We start from the raw sequence: 20,034 nt of genomic DNA on the forward strand, positions 1-20,034 counted from the left end.
AACAAAATCCATCGTGATCTGATCCCACTTCCATGTTGGCACTGTTATTGGATGAAGTAACCCAGCTGGCAGTTGATGTTCTGCCTTTACTTGTTGACATGTTAAACATCTTGTTACAACATTTCCGATATCTTTCTTCATGCCCGGCCACCAATAGCCTTTCTTCAAATCTTGATACATCTTGGTACTACCTGGATGCATTGTATATGGACTGTTATGAGCTTCATGCAGAATCTTTTGTCTAAGCTCCCCTATCTGTGGTACAACAACTCTGTCTTCATAGAATAAGACTCCACTGTTATCCAATCTGAATTTCCCACCATGATCTTCCTGTACTTGTTTTACCCATAGTGCTGTTTGTGCATCTTTCTTCTGTGCTTGTGCAACTTCTTGAACCCAAGATGGCTGTACTTGCATCTGTGCTAGAATAACTCCCTGCTGTTGCAACTCCATGCTAATTCTCATTGCTCTCAAAGCAAACAATGATTTGCGGCTAAGGGCATCAGCTACCACATTAGCTTTGCCCGGATGGTAATTAATGACATAATCATAATTAGCCAGAATCTGCATCCACTTCCGTTGTCTTGAATTCAAATCTTTCTGTGTCGGTAAATACTTTAAACTTTGATGATCTGTGTAAATGTAACACTTTTCACCGTACAGATAATGCCGCCACACTTTGAATGCTAGAACAATGGCTGCCAATTCTAAATCATGGGTTGGATAATTCAATTCATGTGGCTTCAATTGTCTAGAGACATAAGCTACCACTTTCCTGTCTTGCATGAGTACACATCCTAACCCAATATGAGAGGCATCACTGTAAATCTCAAAGTCTTTACCTGACACTGCTGAGTCAACACTGGTGCTTCAGTCAACTTTTTCTTCAAAGTGTCAAAACTCTGCCGACATCTATTATCCCATTGGAATACAACTGCTTTCTTCAATAATCTTGTTAAAGGTTATGCAATGATGGAGAATCCCTTTACGAACCTTCTATAATAGCCGGCTAAACCCAGAAAACTTCGAACTTCTGTGACATTTCTGGGAGGTCTCTAATCAACAATAGCTTCAATCTTATGAGGATCCACTCTGATACCCTCCGATGACACCACATGTCCTAAGAAAGAAACTTCTTCCAGCCAAAACTCACACTTACTGAGCTTGGCATACAACTGTTTATCCCTCAGTGTCTGAAGTACAATCCGCAAATGTTTATCATGTTCGACCTTATTTTTGGAGTAGACCAAAATGTCATCTATAAACACCACCACAAACTGATCCAGATATGAATGAAACACGCGGTTCATGAGATCCATGAAAACCGCTGGTGCATTTGTGAGACCGAATGGCATGACTAAAAATTCATAGTGACCATATCGGGTCCTGAATGCAGTCTTAGCGATATCTTCTTCCTTTATCCGCAACTGATGGTATTCCGACCTAAGGTCGATCTTAGAAAACATACCTGCACCTTTTAGCTGATCAAATAAATCATCGATTCGAGGCAATGGATACTTATTCTTGATTGTCAGTTTGTTCAGTTGTCTGTAGTCAATGCACAATCTGAATGATCCATCTTTCTTCTTTACAAATAATACCGGTGCTCCCCAAGGTGATACACTGGGTCTGATAAAGCCTTTATCCACTAACTCCTGTAGCTGAATCTTTAATTCTTTTAGCTCTGCTGGTGCCATTCTGTAAGGTGCAATTGATACTGGTGCTGCTCCAGGATAGACATCTATAGTAAACTCCACTTCCCTCCTTGGTGGTAACCCTGGTAACTCTTCTGGAAATACATCTGGATAATCACACACTGTTGGTATATCTTGCACTTCTGACTGTTCTTTCTCTGCTTGTAATGCACATACCAAGTATGCTTCACAACCCTTCTGAATTAATCTCTTTGCTGCCATGGCTGATATCACATTACCCAGAAAATCTTGCCGCTTCCCGACTACTGTAATCTCTTCCCCTGCCGTTGTATATAATGTCACCCTTTTCTTTGCACAATCAACTATAGCTTGATGTCTGGATAGCCAATCCATACCCAGAATAACATCAAATTCTCTAAATGGCAACTCCATCAGATCTCCTGGAAACTCTTTTCCATGAATAACAATTGGAAATCCTTCGACCACTGTATGAGTTTTTACTACATCTCCTAATGGATTTGTAACCAACATACCCTGACTCACATATGCAACTTCTAACCCTTTAACCCAAGGTTTAGGTACACTAATGTATGAATGAGATGAGCCAGGATCAATTAAAGCATAAACTGTATGATCACATAAGGAAAACTCACCAACTATTACATCTGGAGCTTCCTCATCTTCCCTGGTTCGCATAGCATAAACCTTGGCTGGACCTCTTGTATCAGGTCTGTCCACAGTCTCTGACTGCTGTCTCTGCCCTCCGGAGCTCTCACCTCTACCTCTGCCTGCTATGAACTGTGTAGGAACTTTTGCCCTCTTCGGACAATCCTTCTTCTGATGGTCTGATGCTCCGCATATCCAACATTTACCAGTCACCAACCAACAATCTCCACCATGCCGTCTGCCACAATGCTCACAAGGTGGAAAAGTATAACCGGCTGACTCTGCACCTCTACCGGTGCCTCTACCAATTCCTCTGCCTGATCCTCGAATACCACCGGCAGAACTAGCCACAACTGATACTGCTGGCGCGTTAGTAACCCTAGCTGCGCCTTAGCTAAAGGAAGGTCTAGAACTAGCTGAACTACTAGCACCTCTGAATGTCTTACTTTCTGACTGATATACACTTGGTGCACTCTGAGTCTGGTCTCTCCTCTGCTGAGACCGCTGGCGTCTGGTACGCTGACTGGCCTGAATTCGCTCTATCTCCTGAGCTGCCTCTACCAAAGCTGAGAACTCTCTAAATCTGGAAGCTACCACTCCCATTTGAATCTCATCGTTCAGGCCTTCCTGAAACTTTTTACACCTTTCGGCCTCTGTAGTCACTATCCCCTTACCATACCTGCTGAGCCTGGTGAATTCTCTTTCATATTCGGCAACTGACATTCGGTTCTGCCTCAAGTATAAGAATTCTTTCCTTCTTGCATCTAGGTAAGCCTCTGTGATGAACTTTTTCTTAATTTCATCCAAGAAGAATTGCCATGTACGCTGCTCTGCTGATACCCGCTGCTGAACAGTAGTCCACCATGTATATGCCTCATCTATGAGCAATGATGTGGCACAAACTAACTTGTCCTCTGGTGTACATTGTAATTGTTCTAGAACTCTCGATGTCCCATCTAACCAATACTTAGCTATTTCTGGACTATCATCCTTGTTAGCACTGAATTCTTTCGCCCCATATTTCCGAAGCTTCTCTAGTGGGGGCTTTCTTTCTCTTTCTATTACTATTGGTGCTTGAGGTATCACCCCTGCAATCTGTCTAAAAGTATCTGCAAGTTGCTTTAACAACACCTCTTGACCTGGTGTTATTGGAGCCTCACCCCCCACTGCTCTGGAGGCGTGTGACTCGCTCTCACCTTCCTGTGACATCCTCCTAAAAGAATAACAACTGCTTAGTTCATCAGGGTAGTCATGGCATATACACTATACTGACTTATGCATGCAAGCCCGGGGAAACTAAACCTAGGGCTCTGATACCAAAATTTATAACAACCCTTCCCGGTCCACCCGTAAACCCGAATAAACCGAGTCGAGACGTTACAAACTGGTTGACTTTATGTCTTGTCATGCTGATCTTGTATACAAAAATAATGTAATTTATATTTACAAAACATGATACTAGTTTACAAAATGGAATGGGCCCAACTGTGTGCCCTGTACATGCCATAAAAAGGAGAGACAAAAGGTACACATTAAAAGGAGTAGCTACCCTGAAGAACGAGTCTTCTAGATGAACTGCAGCAGTTGTAAGCTAACTCTCTACGGTCCAACTCAGAACCTGCGAGTTAAACAGGTAACTCGCTGAGCAAATAAAGCTCAGTGGATATCTCAACATATAAAGAAACAATTAAACACATACATGTATAGAAAGAACCATGTAAACACATATGGCACATATAAGCACACACATCATGATACTTTCATGATACCTTGATTATCTTTTGTACTGGTTATAATACTGTATAATTCATGAAATGTTATGTCAAGATATCTGTATGGCTCCATAAGGTTATAGTGAAACCGAAGTGATAAGAAAAATTGTATGAAACTGGATGAATACTGTATGCTTGGCTGCTATGGCCCATATAATCATATCCACTCAACGGCCTGTAGCCGGAGTATCAAACTGTATGAGGTGCAGATCTGCTATCCTATGTCGCGACATAGCCTTATCTACATGGTTTCTACCTAACCTCAATGGAGCATAATGTTGGTATGTCAATAATATAACACAACATCATATTAATAGTTCATAACTTCATAATGTTTATTTGATTTCACATCATTTGCATGCTTGCATGTTGTTTTAATACATGATTTAATGTTGTATTTTGGTATTAAGATGATTGGAGGCATATAAGTGAAGCAAAGGAATACAATTGCATTGAAAATGAAGTCCAAAAATGCATGAAAACATAAGTCGCGAGCGCGCCTTGCAAAGTCGCGAGCGCGTAAAGCACCAGATGAGAGACAGTGAGTTATCGGGCACAAGTCGCGAGCGCGTACTTGAAAGTCGCGAGCGCGAGAAGTGCCAAATGAGAGACAGTGAGTTCCCAGGCCAAATTCGCGAGCACGCGATGAAGGTCGCGAGCGCTTACAGGCCAAGGGCCAAGTACGCGAGCGCGCACTTGAAAGTCGCGAGCGCGAGATGTGCCAAATAAGAGTCAGAGAGTTTGCGAGCACAAGTCGCGAGCGCGCACTTGAAAGTTGCAAGCACGAGATGTGCCAAATAAGAGTCAGAGAGTTTGAGGTGAAAGTCGCGAGCGCGCATTTGAAAATTGCGAGCGCGAGAAGGCAACGCGAGCTCGTCATGCGATTCGCACGCGCGCTTCGCGTTTTCCAGCCTGCACAGTCTGTACTCTTTTGGTCATATCTCTCAATATACAACTCCGATTTAGATGATTCAAAAACCCATGTAAAGCTAACACATAGAGGAACAAATAACTCTTCTATGACACTTCCTAATTCCATCATTAATTGGGGTCAAAATCAAGATGAAGTTACTAGTAAAATTTCCAGCAAGCCCTGTTTCAACATAAACTCAATATTTACTTCATTTATTCACTTCCTCCCCTGTTTTCTCACCATTTCCAGTCCTCCCACTCAACATGAAGCAATATTGTCTCAATAGCAACACACCACACAAATCTCATACAAAGAAAATGGTAAAGGAAAAGAGATATCAAACCTTTACTCCAAAAAGCTTGAGTTCTTCTTTAACTTCTTTTTTCTACACTCTTAGAACTCCCTTCACCTATAAATAAGAATTCTTATGAATTCTAAAATAATAGCACCAAATGATTCAATTATGAACTTCAAAAAGGTTTACTTACTTGGATAGAAGAAAAATTGAAGTTAAGGCTTAACTACCATTAAAATTGAAAGGAAGGTGGAAGAGGAAAGGAAGAAAATGAAGAAGATGAAGATAAAGATGAAAAATGGGAAAGTGAAGTGATAATCACGGGTAGGCCATCAAAAATCAAGGGATTTTATGTAAAACTTCCTAAATGGTACCTCAATTAGCAAAAGGCTATCACTTAATACCCAAGCTTGATCTTTTAATGCAAATAAATCCTCACCCATATGCTTTGATCTTTTTCTCTCACTCAAGTAACTCCACTTATAAACCCATTCTACCCCAACCGGGTTTGGTTTGGCCCGACTCAACTCGACTCCATGAAATGACTCGACTCAGTAGGATGTCACAGTGAGAGAACCGCTCCAACCCCTGTTCCTGAAGCATCACACTCGACAACAAAAGTGAGATCAAAATTAAGCAAAGCCAAAATTGGCGTGGATGTTAACGCTTGTTTTAATTTCTCAAATGCTTGGACGGCCTGGTCAGTCCATTTGAAGTTGTTCTTTTTCAGCATTGAAGTGAGAGGGGCTGCAATAATGCCATAATCCTGTACAAATTTTCTGTAGTACCCCGACAGCCCTAAGAAACCGCGCAAACCGCGAAGAGAATTTGGTTTTGGCCACTCCAATACAGCAGAAATCTTTGAATGATCCACCTGGATGCCTTGGGAAGAAATTATGTGTCCCAAGTAAGATATTTGAGATTGGCCAAAGAAACACTTGGATTTTTTGAGGCATAAACTGTTCTTCAGCAGCAATTGAAAAACTACGCGTAGATGGTGGAGGTGCTCCGTCCATGATTGATTGTAGACCAGAATATCGTAAAAAAAAACAAGTACAAATTTTCGCAAGTAAGCACAGAATACCTCATTCATCAAAGCCTGAAATGTGGAGGGGGCGTTTGACAAGCCAAATGGCATGACGAGGAATTCAAAGTGCCCATGATGAGTCCGGAAAGCTGTCTTTTCCATATCAGAATGTTGCATGCGCACTTAAAAGTAACCAGATAGCAGGTCTAGTTTTGTGAAGATCTTAGCACCACCCAACTCTTCCAACAATTCATCAACCACTGGTACGGGGAACTTATCTTTAATGGTTTTGGCGTTAAGTTCTCTATAGTCAACACATAGCCGCCAAGAACCATCAGCCTTGGGAACCAAAATCATAGGTGAAGAGAAAGGAGAGTGGCTCGGCCTGATTATGCCCTGTTGAAGCATAGCTGCACACTGTTTTTCAATCTTGTCCTTCTGGCCATGTGGGTAACGATATGGGCGAACAACAACTGGTCCCGTTCCCGGAAGAAGAGGAATTCTGTGGTCGCAACATCTGGATGGAGGCAACCCAGTTGGGGCGTTGAAAAGGGAGTCAAATTCTGCTAATAATTTCTGCAGTTGAATCTCTGGATCAGAGTAGAGCTGTACACTGTGGAGGTTAGAACTGTATGAAGAACCAGATGAGGAGATGCCCTTTAATTTGATCAAGTGCCCCTGCTGAAAAAAACTCATACACATAGTCGCAAAATCCCATAGTATAGGGCCAAAAGTGCAGAGCCAATTAACCCCCAAAACCATATCAAAAGAGGTTAAGGGTAATACAAAAAAATCAACCAAAAAGGAGTTAGAGTCCAGCGTAATTGGTGTGCCTGAACAGATACTTGGGCTCAACAGTTCCTCCCCGTTGGCCACATGAACCCCAAGCCCATTTTGGCAATCGAAATTGGCATTCAATTCTACGACCTTTGCTGTAGAAATGAAGCTGTGGGTGCTGCCCGAATCAATCAGGATCAGAACCGTACTGTTTAACAGGAACCCAACAATCTCATAGACTGGGGGCTTCGAACTCCAGTGATTGCATTTAAGGAAATCTCTGGTTCAGACGAGGAATCATCTGCCACCTCCGATAACTCCATCTCAATCCAAAATAACTTTTTGCATTGATGACCCCTCACGAACTGTTCATCACAGTTGAAGCAAAGCCCTTTACGCCGTCGGTCATCCATTTCTTCTGGCGAGAGTCTTTTCACGACTCGATTAGGTCGAGAATCCTGTGAAAAGGCGGTGCGGCGAGAATCTCGAGCATAGGAAGAACGAGGGAATAGTTTTCGTTCATAGAGTTTTGACATACTCATCGCCGTTACCAAATCAGCAGGGTGATGGAGCTCGACTTCCACAGAGATTGAGTCCTGCAAACCGCTTAAATAGAGCTGCACTTTCTGAAATTAGGTGAGTGTACCAGCACGTGAAATAAGAGCTTCAAATTGGTTCTGATAATCGGCAACAGAACCTGTTTGTTTTAATTTAGCCAGTTCGCCCAACTTGTTGCTGCGAATTGGGGGGCCAAATCTGAGATTGCACTGGTGCGAAAACTCTTCCCAGGATGGATTTGGAAAATCATCCAGCAGTTGCGAGTACCACAGCTGTGCAATTCCATCCAAATGATAAGATGCTAAGCTCACCATCTCTTCTTCCGGTGTTTGTTGATGGCGGAAAAAATGTTTACATCTATTAAGCCAGCCGAGGGGATCTTCCTTGCCATCATAACGGGGAAAATCCAATTTTGTAAATTTTGGAACGATGAAGCTGCTGCCGGATCTTTCCGAAACATGGGGTCCTGAAATGCCCTTGTCTTTGCTGGAATTGAGGGGGGTCCCAGTATTGCTGGATTGGAATTGCTGTTTGTTGGATTCCCATTCTTTAGTGAGGTTTTTAACCTGGTCGCGAAGTTCCTGATTAGCATGTTGCTCTGCCAAAAGCAATTCAAATAGTTTGGAAAGTTGATCCTGAACGGAGTCGCCCATAATGGTAGGCTTTGATACCAAAATGGTAGAGTCCCTACTTATGGATCGAGTTATGGGTCGGTTGGAAGTTGGTGTTTGGGTGTTTAGGCTAGGGGTTTTCCTTGAACGACCTATGGTGGAAGTTCAGGAATCTACAAACTCGTCAAAGGGAGACTATTACCTTAAAAAGAACTTAATTGTGTTTAATCATATCCCTTATTTCATGAGTTCTGCTGAATATATACACAAATAGCAGACTAACTTTTCCTACAATCAAGGAGCAGAATCCTAAGTGGAGGATCACCCTCCCACTACTGCATGAATAAAGAAAGTGGAGGAACTACCTCTTACATAACAGGAAATAAACAGAAATGCAAAACAGAATTTGAATGACTAATTCAACAGCTCAATATGTGGGGGCTTAGGCCTGCGTGTGTAGACCTTCAGTTGACTGCTAACAGAAACAGACAAATGTATTTATATTCTTGATGTGTCTCATTGGATAGTACAAAAATTAAATTTCAAGCTTCGAGTCCTTTGATAATAACTTAAATATCATTAATCAAATGAAATAGTTGACTGGGAAAACCATAAAACTGAATTCTTGCTGCTATCATTACTTGGAAAAGTTGCTAACAACTTGTAGAAGAAAAGATTTTCTTTTATAAAAAGAAATATTCTTTAAATTAATAAATTACTTCTAATATATTCAAGTAGTCAAGACTAATCTTATTATAAAATTATAATATATATAGTAATATGATTAATATAAGATGAAACCATTTCATATATTGGATGACATAAACAAAAGATTATTGCTAAACTTGTGTGCTTGAAGTCCAACTATGCAAGACAAAATTAAAATAACAAGAGAAGCTAAGACTTTTGACCTTCCTGAAATCATATTCAACCGGAAACAATTAGAATCCAAGTTATCAGAACCCAAGGTGGTTAACATGCAAGCCAACTTGCCTGATTTTGAAGACTCAAATTAAGGTTTTGACATACTGCTAATATATAAATTTGTCTTTAAAATTGATGCGATCAACCTCATGGCATTATTAAATTTGTAAGCGACCTATCATTGCCTTTAAAATTATATTTTTCAATATTAATTTAGAAACGTCAAGCACCATCCAAGAATGTTATAAGACTCGCACGCCTTCCTCAAATTGTCGAACTTGAAAGCCAACTCATAAAAATGGCGTTTATATCGACAAAGAAAAAAATGTTACTCCAAAATATTAATAAATTCATATAAATAAATAAATAAAGCGCATATAAATATATTGATAAGCAGCATATATTAATTAAAAAGCTCAAAATTAAGAGATGAGAAAAATAAATTAATCTAAAAAATTCAAGTTACAAATCCCACCTCCACTTTCTCATTAAAGTAGATCGGTCCGAATTTGCAGCTATGGTATTTACACAAAAAATTAATTAATTAATTAATTAATTAATTAATTAATTTGGGTTTGCTTAATCATTTATTAAATCCTAAAGATCCGTTCCTGTTAAAGCTCGGCGTCGTCGCTGCCAATTTTTATTATCGCTGCCAATTCACAATAAAAATCCGTGAATTATAGTAGAATAACAAGATTTTCGACACTATTTTTAGTAAAATTTAAATATCTTAATATAACATTATTCATAGTTAATTCAAAAATTTTGACTTAAAATATATATAATACTTTTATGATCTTATTGGATATTTTTTTTATTTTCATATAAATAGAACATATAGATAATTAAGATTTATAAAATTTTTAAATTTTACTTTTCAAATTTTATTTTTTAAAATAAATATATGTGATAATAAAGCATTTGAAAGCTTTATATTTTCATTTTTAAATGTATTTCTTAAATATTTAATTTTTGCTCTCCTTGGTGACTATTCATAATCACGGTTCGACTCCACAGTCTTTTTACAAGTCCGATTTGATTACTTTCAAATTTCTTTCTTTTATTGGAGATGAGATCTGCACTTCTTTCTGCATAATTATCCAAAAATAAAAGACGCTAGACAAAATCACCAAAATGGTGAAAATAATAACTCAAAAAAAAATCCCAAGATATGGGTCATGATAAATCTCAAGATATTGGGAACAATAACTCGAATCTGTATATAGATCTGAGAATTATTTGTAAAAAAATAAATAAAAAAGGGAATGACACCGGTGACTGCCCGTGAGAGAAAAAAAGAGAGCTTTTAGAGTTTTAGGTTTTGGAGAAAGAGAGAGCCCCTCCGAATTTTCATTTTGATGCATTTATTTTTGCCTATTTTGTTAATCAATTTTGAAAAATTTTGTAATTTCATCTCCGGTCTTAATTTTTGAAACAATCATGTACAATAGGTTTTGTTAATAAAAGATGTTGCATAAAAATAATAATTAAAAAAAATTAAAACTTGACTTTTATTCTATGAAATCTTTAATAGCGTATTTTTATATTTAGATTTAATTTATTTGCAGTGAAAAAGATAAAATATAGCATATGCATAATATATTTAGTAATTTATACTTAATAATTCTTTCATTATAAAAAAGGCAAATATTAAAAAAAATTAATAATTAATTCGTTAAGAATATTAAATCAATTAAAATTAAAAATTACGTAAAAAAAAAAAGAACGAACTTTGAAAAAATGTACATGCATCAACATAACTAATTAATATTTATATAATACCTATTTTTTAATAAAAAATATTATCTTCTATAAGAAAATGTTCTGTAATATTTTTATTATTGAATAAATATTTTAAATTGCTATAATTTTTTATTTTTAGATTTATGAATATATAATTCTATTCTATTCTATTCAAAGTTTATAAAAGAATATGAATATGAAAGAAAACCAAATTAGAGTAAATATTTATTAATTATCAATTATTATTATATTTTATTAATTATCATATTCAATTATTTTTTATAAAAATTAAAATAATGATGAGTACTATTTTTAGTAAAGAATATAAAATTATAAATTAAATAAAAGTACCTATAACGAGATCACATGCGAGCTACATTTAACACAACTAATAGTATTTAAATACGTAAAATAATTTTTAAAATCACAAGTAAAATAGATAAAAATTTCATAGGAAATTGATTATAATACAAGGCTCTATTTGTTTCTATAAAATAATTTATAAGAAAATATTTTCCACAATGTTCCATTGTTTGGGGCTCAAGAAAATAAGTCAACGGAATTTTCCTGGTCAAAGAATAATTAAGTCACTTTTAAAGGAAAAAACTTTCTATTTTCGAGAAGATAAAATATTTTCCAGATATTAGCAAACCTTATAAATTCAATTTTTCTTATTAATCATCATAGTCACCACAACTGGTCACCATTTACCACCGACCAATACCACTGGCTACCACCACGGGCCACCGGTGGCTTTCATAATTTATATATATTTTTTTCATTCTTTTTATATTTAACAATAAAATTTATAAATTTATAAAATTTCTATTACCATTAATATTTTTTATGGTCTTATGATATAAAGACTTTAATATTTTTAACTAATTTTCAATATTACAACCAAACACATAAATTAAGTCATCTGAAAATATTTTTCAAGGAAAATATTTTATATTAAAATATTTTTCAGCAAGTTATTTTACAGAAAAGAACGGAGGAACCGTCAATCCGACTTGATAATAATAGATTTTCTATGAGACCTAACTTCATAATGTAAAGTAATGATATACAATATATAATTCCTAATTAAGATCCAACAATATTTCTATAATAGAATTATAATAATTTCTAATTAAGGCTCCATTTGTTTCCGTAAAATAACTTGCAGAAAAATATTTTTCATAATTTTTCATTGTTTGGGGCGTTCAAGAAAATAAGTCAACAGAAAATATTTTCTTAGTCAAAGGAAAATTAAGTCATTTTTTAAAGAAAATAACTTTCTATTTTCGAGACAGTAAAACATTTTCTGAACATTGATAAACCTTATAAATTCATATTTTTTTAATTTATTAATCATCGTAGTCACTACTATCAGCCATTGTTTATCACCGGCTACCACCATTAGCCACCGACAGCCACCACCACTGGCCACCAGCGGCTTTCATAATGTGTATATATTTTTTTTGTATTCTTCTCATATTTAACAATAAAATTTTTAAATTATAAATTTCTATTATTATTATTATTATTATTATTATTATTCATGGTCTTATGAGATAAATATTTTAATATTTTTAACTAATTTTCAATATTAAAACCAAACAACGGAAAATAATTTATTTGGAAAATATCACGTAAATATTTCTCAGCAAGTTATTTTAGGAAAACAGACAGAGCATAAGATATCATAAAACTTCTATAAAATTTTAAATATTATAAATCTTCTCAATTAGGAATTATATTGAATTCATAATTATTTTATATACTATTACATATTTTTATTTTCTTTTAATAGTTTTTATTTTTTTTAGTAGTGATTTAAATAGAAAACCAAGGTGATCAATAAACTAAATTAACTGTATTTTTCAACCAATAAAATAAAAATATTAAAAATATTTTTATAAATCCATAAGTTTAGTAGAGTTATTTAATCTCAATATTCACTCTCTCGATATTCACTTTTATGGATATTATAAATATAAATTTCATGTTTTATCATTAAATATGAAAAAAATGCATATAAATTAATAAATTATGACAGTCATCAGGGACCGTGGTTATAGCCAACGATGATAAGTAATTGATGGTGATGGCAGTTGGTGATTTCTTACAGATGATAATGGTCGTTGGTGATTAATAAATTAATAAACATGTGTTTGGTAGTCATCTAGGATTTATGGTGGTAATCGACAGTACCAGTGACTGACGATGGTGACTATGAGTGATGCCGAATAGTTGGTAATAGTGGTTAATGATGAATAAATTAATAAATATGAAACTTATAATAAGTTTCATAATGTATTAAAAAAATGTTTCTCCCTTTAGAAAATAGAAAGCCATTGGTTAGTTATGTGCCTAATTAAACTTTAGTTGTATGCTCTAAAAAACATGTTTTTTTATTGTCGCTATAGAGATGGTTTCTTGAAGAAAAGGAAGTTGATAATGAAGAATCTACCAAGATAATGAAAGAACCTTGACCAGAAGAGTTTCAGCGCAGTGCATCCTTGACCTTTCCCTTTCTTGTTCTTAGAGTCAGTATTTGGTTGATATCAGTTGAATAACTTCAAATCCAACCGAATAAGTTTAAATTTTTCAGAAGCAAATTAGATCCAAATTGAATAATATATCCAAATCCAACCAATTTGATTTGATTCAATTTTTTAAAAATTATTTTTTGGATTTAATAAAAATTAACTGTATATATTAAAACAGAACTAAAGCATCCAGTCATCACGCTTGGCTCCAAATTTAGGATAACATCCCTCTTATTTGTTGGAATTTCTTCTTGAGCTAATGAATTATCATTTTCCCTTTCAAACAAAAAAAAAAAAATTCAAACTGAATCAACCGAAATTGGATCGATTCAGTTTGATAATTTAGTTTTAAACTATGCTCTCCCCTGCTTGTCTCTTTTACATTAGCTGCCTCCAATTCCTTTTTATTTTATTCTCAAAAAAAAAAAAAAAAAAAAAAAAAAAATTCCTTTTTACCTTTGCTATCAATCCAAAATTGTCTCTATCTATATATAACTGTCTAAGTTTGTTGATTGAATGATCTTTGGCTTGGGAGAGAGGTTTCAAGAAGGTTGAAGTTCAAACAGATTCTCAGGTCCTTGTGCAGGAGGTGGCAAGTGTCTATTAAGAGAATTTATAGAGAAGCAAATCGGGTGGCTGGTGCAATGGCCAATGCTGCTCTTTCTTTTTCTCGTGGGCTTCATCTCATGGAGAGTCCTCCCACTTTGGTTAGAGAATTGGTTGAAGATGATAGGGTAGGGGGTATTTGGCGCCCCCGTCAGGTCATGCAGTACTTCTTGGGTTTTAATAAGGGATGGAAGCGGAGGGGCACCTGCGAATTTTGAATTACCCGTAACCGTATCCGTTTATTTGAATAGGGTATCCAATTATTTTAAACTATCTAAACCCGCATGTATTTAAAATGTATTTTTTACTAATAAATCAATAGGATACTCACGGGTACCTATGGCAAAACCATTTATTATAGTAGGTAATGGAAAGTGGGTACCCAGAGTCTAACACTCATACCTTAACTATATTCATTACAGGCAGTAATTTTACTATTTGTATCTGTCTAAAATTCATTTATAACTATCTATATCCACGTTAAACAAATCAGAGCAGAGCGGGTTCCTAGAATACCTATCTCACTTCCATCCCTAGTTTTTTTAATCACTCTCTTTGATTTTAAAAAAAAAAAAATTCTCATTTAAGAAACAAAAGTATTATGTACAAGAAAGTAAAACCACCGTAGTTTGGACTGTACTGTGCATTAATTGAATAGATTACGCTTTATTTCACGTACTTTCTTTTATCTTAATAATAACAAAAGAAAAAACACAATTTATCCATGAAATTTTCTTATATTATTTAAAATAATAAAGTGAAAATTTATACAACTTTTAAGTATTTAAAATGAATTCGTTGATTATTGATTTCAATGAAATGAGAATTTTTTTTTTTTAATTCTCAAATAAACAAAATTAATGAACTTTACTGTTCTCTCCGTCTCATTTTATTTGTTTGTAATTCTTTTTTTGGATGTCCCAAAATGTTTGCAAGATTTTTAAATTCAGATATCTAAACAATTATTTTTTCCATAATAAATTTTATGATTGTTCATCAAATAAATTTGTATTATCTTTATGAGTTAAGGGTAAAAAAGAACAAAATAATTTTTATTGACTAAATTTTTAATATGCGTGTTTTGTCAACTGTGCAAATATAATAGGACGAAGGGAGTATATTTTATTTCACTTTTATTTTATTTATTTTCACAAATTTCACCATTTTCAATTTATATTCTTTAATACATGTCTATCTACTAAGGGTTTATTCTGCAAAATTAGCTATTAACTGTTTTAGTAACATTTAGCTGTTAGTTGTTTGAGTAGTTTTTCATAAAATGTTAAAAGTTAAACGTTACATAGGTTAAATTTTTATAAAACGTTATCTTAATCTCTAAAAGCTAGTTCAAATGTTATGTTATCAAACACTATAAAAAATAAGGTTTAATCAAAATGCTAAAAGCTAATTAAAAACTTATTGCCGAACACAACCTAATTCTTACTCTTATAATCAAAAAATAATGGCTGCATAATGTTAATTTTGGTGCATGATCTTTTCGTTTTTTTCTATTTTGGTGTCTGAATGAAAAATTGTTAATTGAGTGCCCAAACTTGTATTTTTTTTTTTTTTTAATTTGATGTCTCCTGATGACATGGACAACCGAATGTCTAATAAGTGGGGCCCACAAATGCATATGTGTTTGTTTATGTGGACTGACTTTTTTCCACATAGACTGACAGTGTGGCAAAATTAAGGAAAAGATGCATTTACCCCAATTTATTACCATCCCAAACACCTTTTCCCCTGAAACTCTAACCTAAATCACAATTGAAAGATCTAAGTCTCCCTTTCTTCCTCTGCTCAGCAGAACCAACCCTGCTTTCAAACTGAATCAGATTGCCCAAACATTTTTCTTTTGCGTGTGAGTTTCCCTTGGAGTCTGTATTTTTCTTTTAGATATATTTCTCCTTTCCTCATTTTCTCCCTTCTTGTGGCGATTTTCTTTGTTTTTCTCAGATCGCTTCACTCGAGTTTTGAAATTCTATGTAGTTTTGCACATTTCAAATTTTATTTTTGTTACCCTTAATATTTATTTGTTCATGTTAATTCACAGAATGTACGGATATTCATTCGCTAGTGACAATGTCGTTTGGAAGTTCCTATTTTTAGCAAGTTTATTTGGAGCAAATAGGAAAGAAATTAGAGCTATGCTTCCATAAACAAACATATGCAGAAAAGTATCCAACAACAACCACTCTAAAAAAAAACTTTACCCAGCAAAATTATCGAAAAATGGTAACAAATAAATGTTAGCGAAGATGGGTATCTTTTCCTAGCAATCATTTTGTTCCTCGCATATTTTTGTAAATGATAGTAGCAAAATTATAATAATATGAGTGACTATTTTTAAAATTGTCTTAGATTCCTTAATTGGCATTAACCTTCTCTAGAGGGGAAGCACCCCTATATATATATATATATATATAGGGGTATTATTGTGTGTGTGTGTGTGTGTGTGTGTGTGTGTGTGTGGTATTATTGTTTGGATAAGCAATATGAATACAAGAGAGTAATATCCGGCCACTATCTCCTAATATCATGCTCATATCTTCTTTCAGTTATGTTGATTGCATTATGTGGTCCTTGGACCATTTGTTAGGATCTATGTTTATCACATGTCCCCCTGCCAACAATGGTTGGCATTTACGTCGAAAATCTGAAAAATGGGCTCAGTATTTTGGGACTCTCTCAGAGTTTTAAACTTTGAAAAAGGAATGTACGAGCTATTTGATATGAGGAAAGTAGGTTTTGAGCACGACTCTTTATCCAGGGGGTGATTATACTTTTTATTAAGGTATGGGCCTTTGTATTTTGAGGAAAAGAAGGAGAATTTTTTGTTTTGGGCCTAAACCCCACTTCACTCAGTTTGAGGGCCCTATAGGTAGTTGCAACCGTCGTCTTGCTAAAATGTTTGACTTGATAAAATCTACAATGGCTTTGGAATCATCAGTTTTGAGGCTTTAGCTTCCACCCATTTAGAAACATAATCAACAATAAGTAATATATAAATAAAACCAAAAGAAGAAGGAAATGGACCACCATAAAATCAATACCCCACACATAAAAAATTTCACATACAAGTATTGGGGTCTGAATCATTTCATTCCTATGGGATATATTTCCTGTTCTTTGACATTATTCACAATTTTTGCAGAAAATATAAGCATCACGAAATATGGTAGGCTAATAAAAACCACAATCCACTATCTTCCTACCTGTTCTCTTAGGTCCAAAAGGACCTCATGAAAATGCATGACAAAAAGTAAGAATTGATTTAATCTCATTATCAGGAACACGCCTCCTAATAGTTTGATCAAAACAAAATTTCCATAAGTATGGTTCATCCCACACATAATACCGAGACTCACTTTTCAATTTCTCTTTTTTAGCTCTGCTTAAATCAGAAGTTGTGAACCCCTTCCCCAAATGTCATATGGCATGTGATGCATATGATGAATGAGAAGAAATACACGTGATGTGTGTGAGTCGCCATCTTGTTTAATTATTTTAGGGTAAACTAGGAAAAAACCCTAAGTGACTCCATTTTTAATTAACCTAGTTACTAGATTAATTATCCCAATGATTAAGGCACAATCTACGAACCCGAGATGGATCCCGAGACTATGTCATGCCGATAAACTAACCAATGAATGAATGCTTTGCAAGGTAAATGATGGATTAATGAAATGTTTGAGTGATTTTGACTTGCCACCCGGGGTGAAATCCCGAACGTGCCTACGTACTTCCGTTTGAATGGAAGATCAAAGTCAACGTAGTTCGATAGGCCTTCTTTGAAGGGCTTTGAATGGGTATGCTTTATGCATGAGTGTGTATGCTTTGTGCATGATTTTGTGTATGCTTTGTGCATGATTTTGTGTATGGTTTGTGCATTTTGTGTGTATGCTTTGTGCATGATTTTGTGTATGCTTTGTGCATGAGTGTGTATGCTTTGTGCATGAGTGTGTGTATGCTTTGTGCATTTTGTTTAGGCATTTTGCCAAAAATGTTGATTTTGAGGCATTTGTGCCAAAATGGTTCATTTAAACGATTTGTCGCTTAAAAGATTGATTTTAAGGCCTTTGGCTGAAAATTGGTTCATTTTAAGGCATTTCGCCAAAAATGTCGATTTTACGGCTTTGAGCCGAAAATGGTTGATTTTAAAGGCATTTTGCCAAAAATGTCGATTTTAAGCGATTTGACGCTAAAATGGTTGATTTTACGGTTTTAAGCCGAAAATGTTGATTTTAAGGCATTTTGCCAAAAGATTGATTTTAAGCGATTTGTTGCTAAAATGGTTGATTTTAGGCCTTTGGCCAAAAGGTGTTGTTTTAGGCAATTAGTTTGCCAAAATATGCGATTTAGGCTTTAATGCCTCGATTATCAATTAATCGGGCGTTGGAGCTTAATCACAATTTATTGTCGAAACGTGATTGATTAAGGCTTTTAGCCACAATTATTGATTAATTGGACTTAAGCCGGATTTGTTCGAAATAAGGCAATTGAACCGTAGTTATTAATTAACTAGGCTCTTTTAGCCAATATTGTCGGATTTAAACTTTAATACCACGATTATTGATTAACCGGGCATTTAAGCTTAATCAAATTAATTAAGGCAGTTTATTTACCAAAAATAATGACGTGGATGCATTTATGCAATTGTAGAATTATTAAGAGTAGAAGAGAAATATGCATGAAGTGCTAAAATTAAATAGGCAGAGTTTTGTTTACATACCTGATTTAATCGACGACCGCTTCTTAACTCCAGATTAAGCTCCTCGCTTAGGAAATATTAATTAATTTTAATTTGTTTGATTTTAATGGTCAAATATCACAATAAAAATGCAATAAAAATTAAATTAAATGCAAAAAGCGGTAAAGAAAACGCAAGGAGCGTGAGAGGGAGAAGGATTCGTCCGTCAACACAGACCAGGGTGCCAAAATTGGACTGAAAATGGCCTATTTATAGGCCATTTTCGGGTCCAGGGCGGCAGGTGCCGCCTGGCTCGGCGGCAGGCCCCGCCCACACTGGGCGGGGGGTGCCGCCTGGGAGGGCGGCAGTTGCCGCCCAGTCAGTGGGGCGGCAGGCCCCGCCTGGTCTGGGCGGCAGGTGTCGCCCAAGCTGGGCGGTCAGGTGCCGCCCAGGGGCCGTGTGGGGGGGCCAGGCCCCGCCTGCGCAGGCGACAGGCCCCGCGCGCGCTGGGCGGCACGCCTCGCCCGCTGGGGGGGAAACAACGTGAGGGGGCTTGCTTGGACTGCCTGGAGAGCGGCAAGCTGGCAAGCCCGCGACTCTACTGCCACCCGCTATCGGGAGGAGGCCCCCCCCTTGTCGCGCGGCAGGCCCCCCTCGCGGGGCGATAGGACCGCGCGATGGGCGGCAGGCCCCGCCCGCGCTGGGCGGCAGGCCTTGCCCAGGAAGTGGGGCGGCAGGTGCCGCCCAGGCTGGGCGCTGCTGCCGCCGTGCCGGCGGCCGGCGTCCGCCGTGCCCGGCGCAGGAGCCGCCGTGTCCGGCGGCCGGCGCCGCCGTAGCTGGTGGTGGCCACCGCGCCTCGCTCCGGGGGCCTTTTTGGGAGTTTCCGACCTCCAAAAATCATTCCGGGACCGGTTCTGCGATCCTCGTGAAATTCCGGACGTTTCAAGTACCATATTGACATATTTCCAGTAAATGTCCAAAATGGCCTCCGGTCCAGCCGGACTGTTTGCACAGTTACTGTAGCAAAGTCAAACTAATTGGCATGGCACTGTAGCAGCGTGTTTTCCTCCATTTAAAGAGTTTCACATGCCACCAACAACATGAGAAGCCTCAAAATTTGAGTATTCACAGTTGCCCCCCACTGGCTATCATAAAAATGATTTATGAGAGCCAGTGGTTGTCTGATGGAGCAAATTTTGAGGGCAAAAACTTGGACCTTGGGCCAAATTGGGATTGTGGGGCCTTGGTCTGAGTTGT

At 36.5% G+C, this 20,034-nt stretch overlaps 1 pseudogene; it reads right to left on the minus strand.

Annotated features, from left to right (window-relative positions):
* Window positions 1-422: 422 nt before the first annotated feature.
* Window positions 423-20,034, minus strand: part of LOC149493322 (uncharacterized) — a 38,929-nt pseudogene continuing 19,317 nt past the window's right edge.

Source organism: Jatropha curcas, chromosome 10 (assembly GCF_041381405.1).
Source record: "Jatropha curcas cultivar XTBG-Jc1 chromosome 10, XTBG_Jcur_1.0, whole genome shotgun sequence".
Lineage (NCBI taxonomy): Eukaryota > Viridiplantae > Streptophyta > Magnoliopsida > Malpighiales > Euphorbiaceae > Jatropha > Jatropha curcas.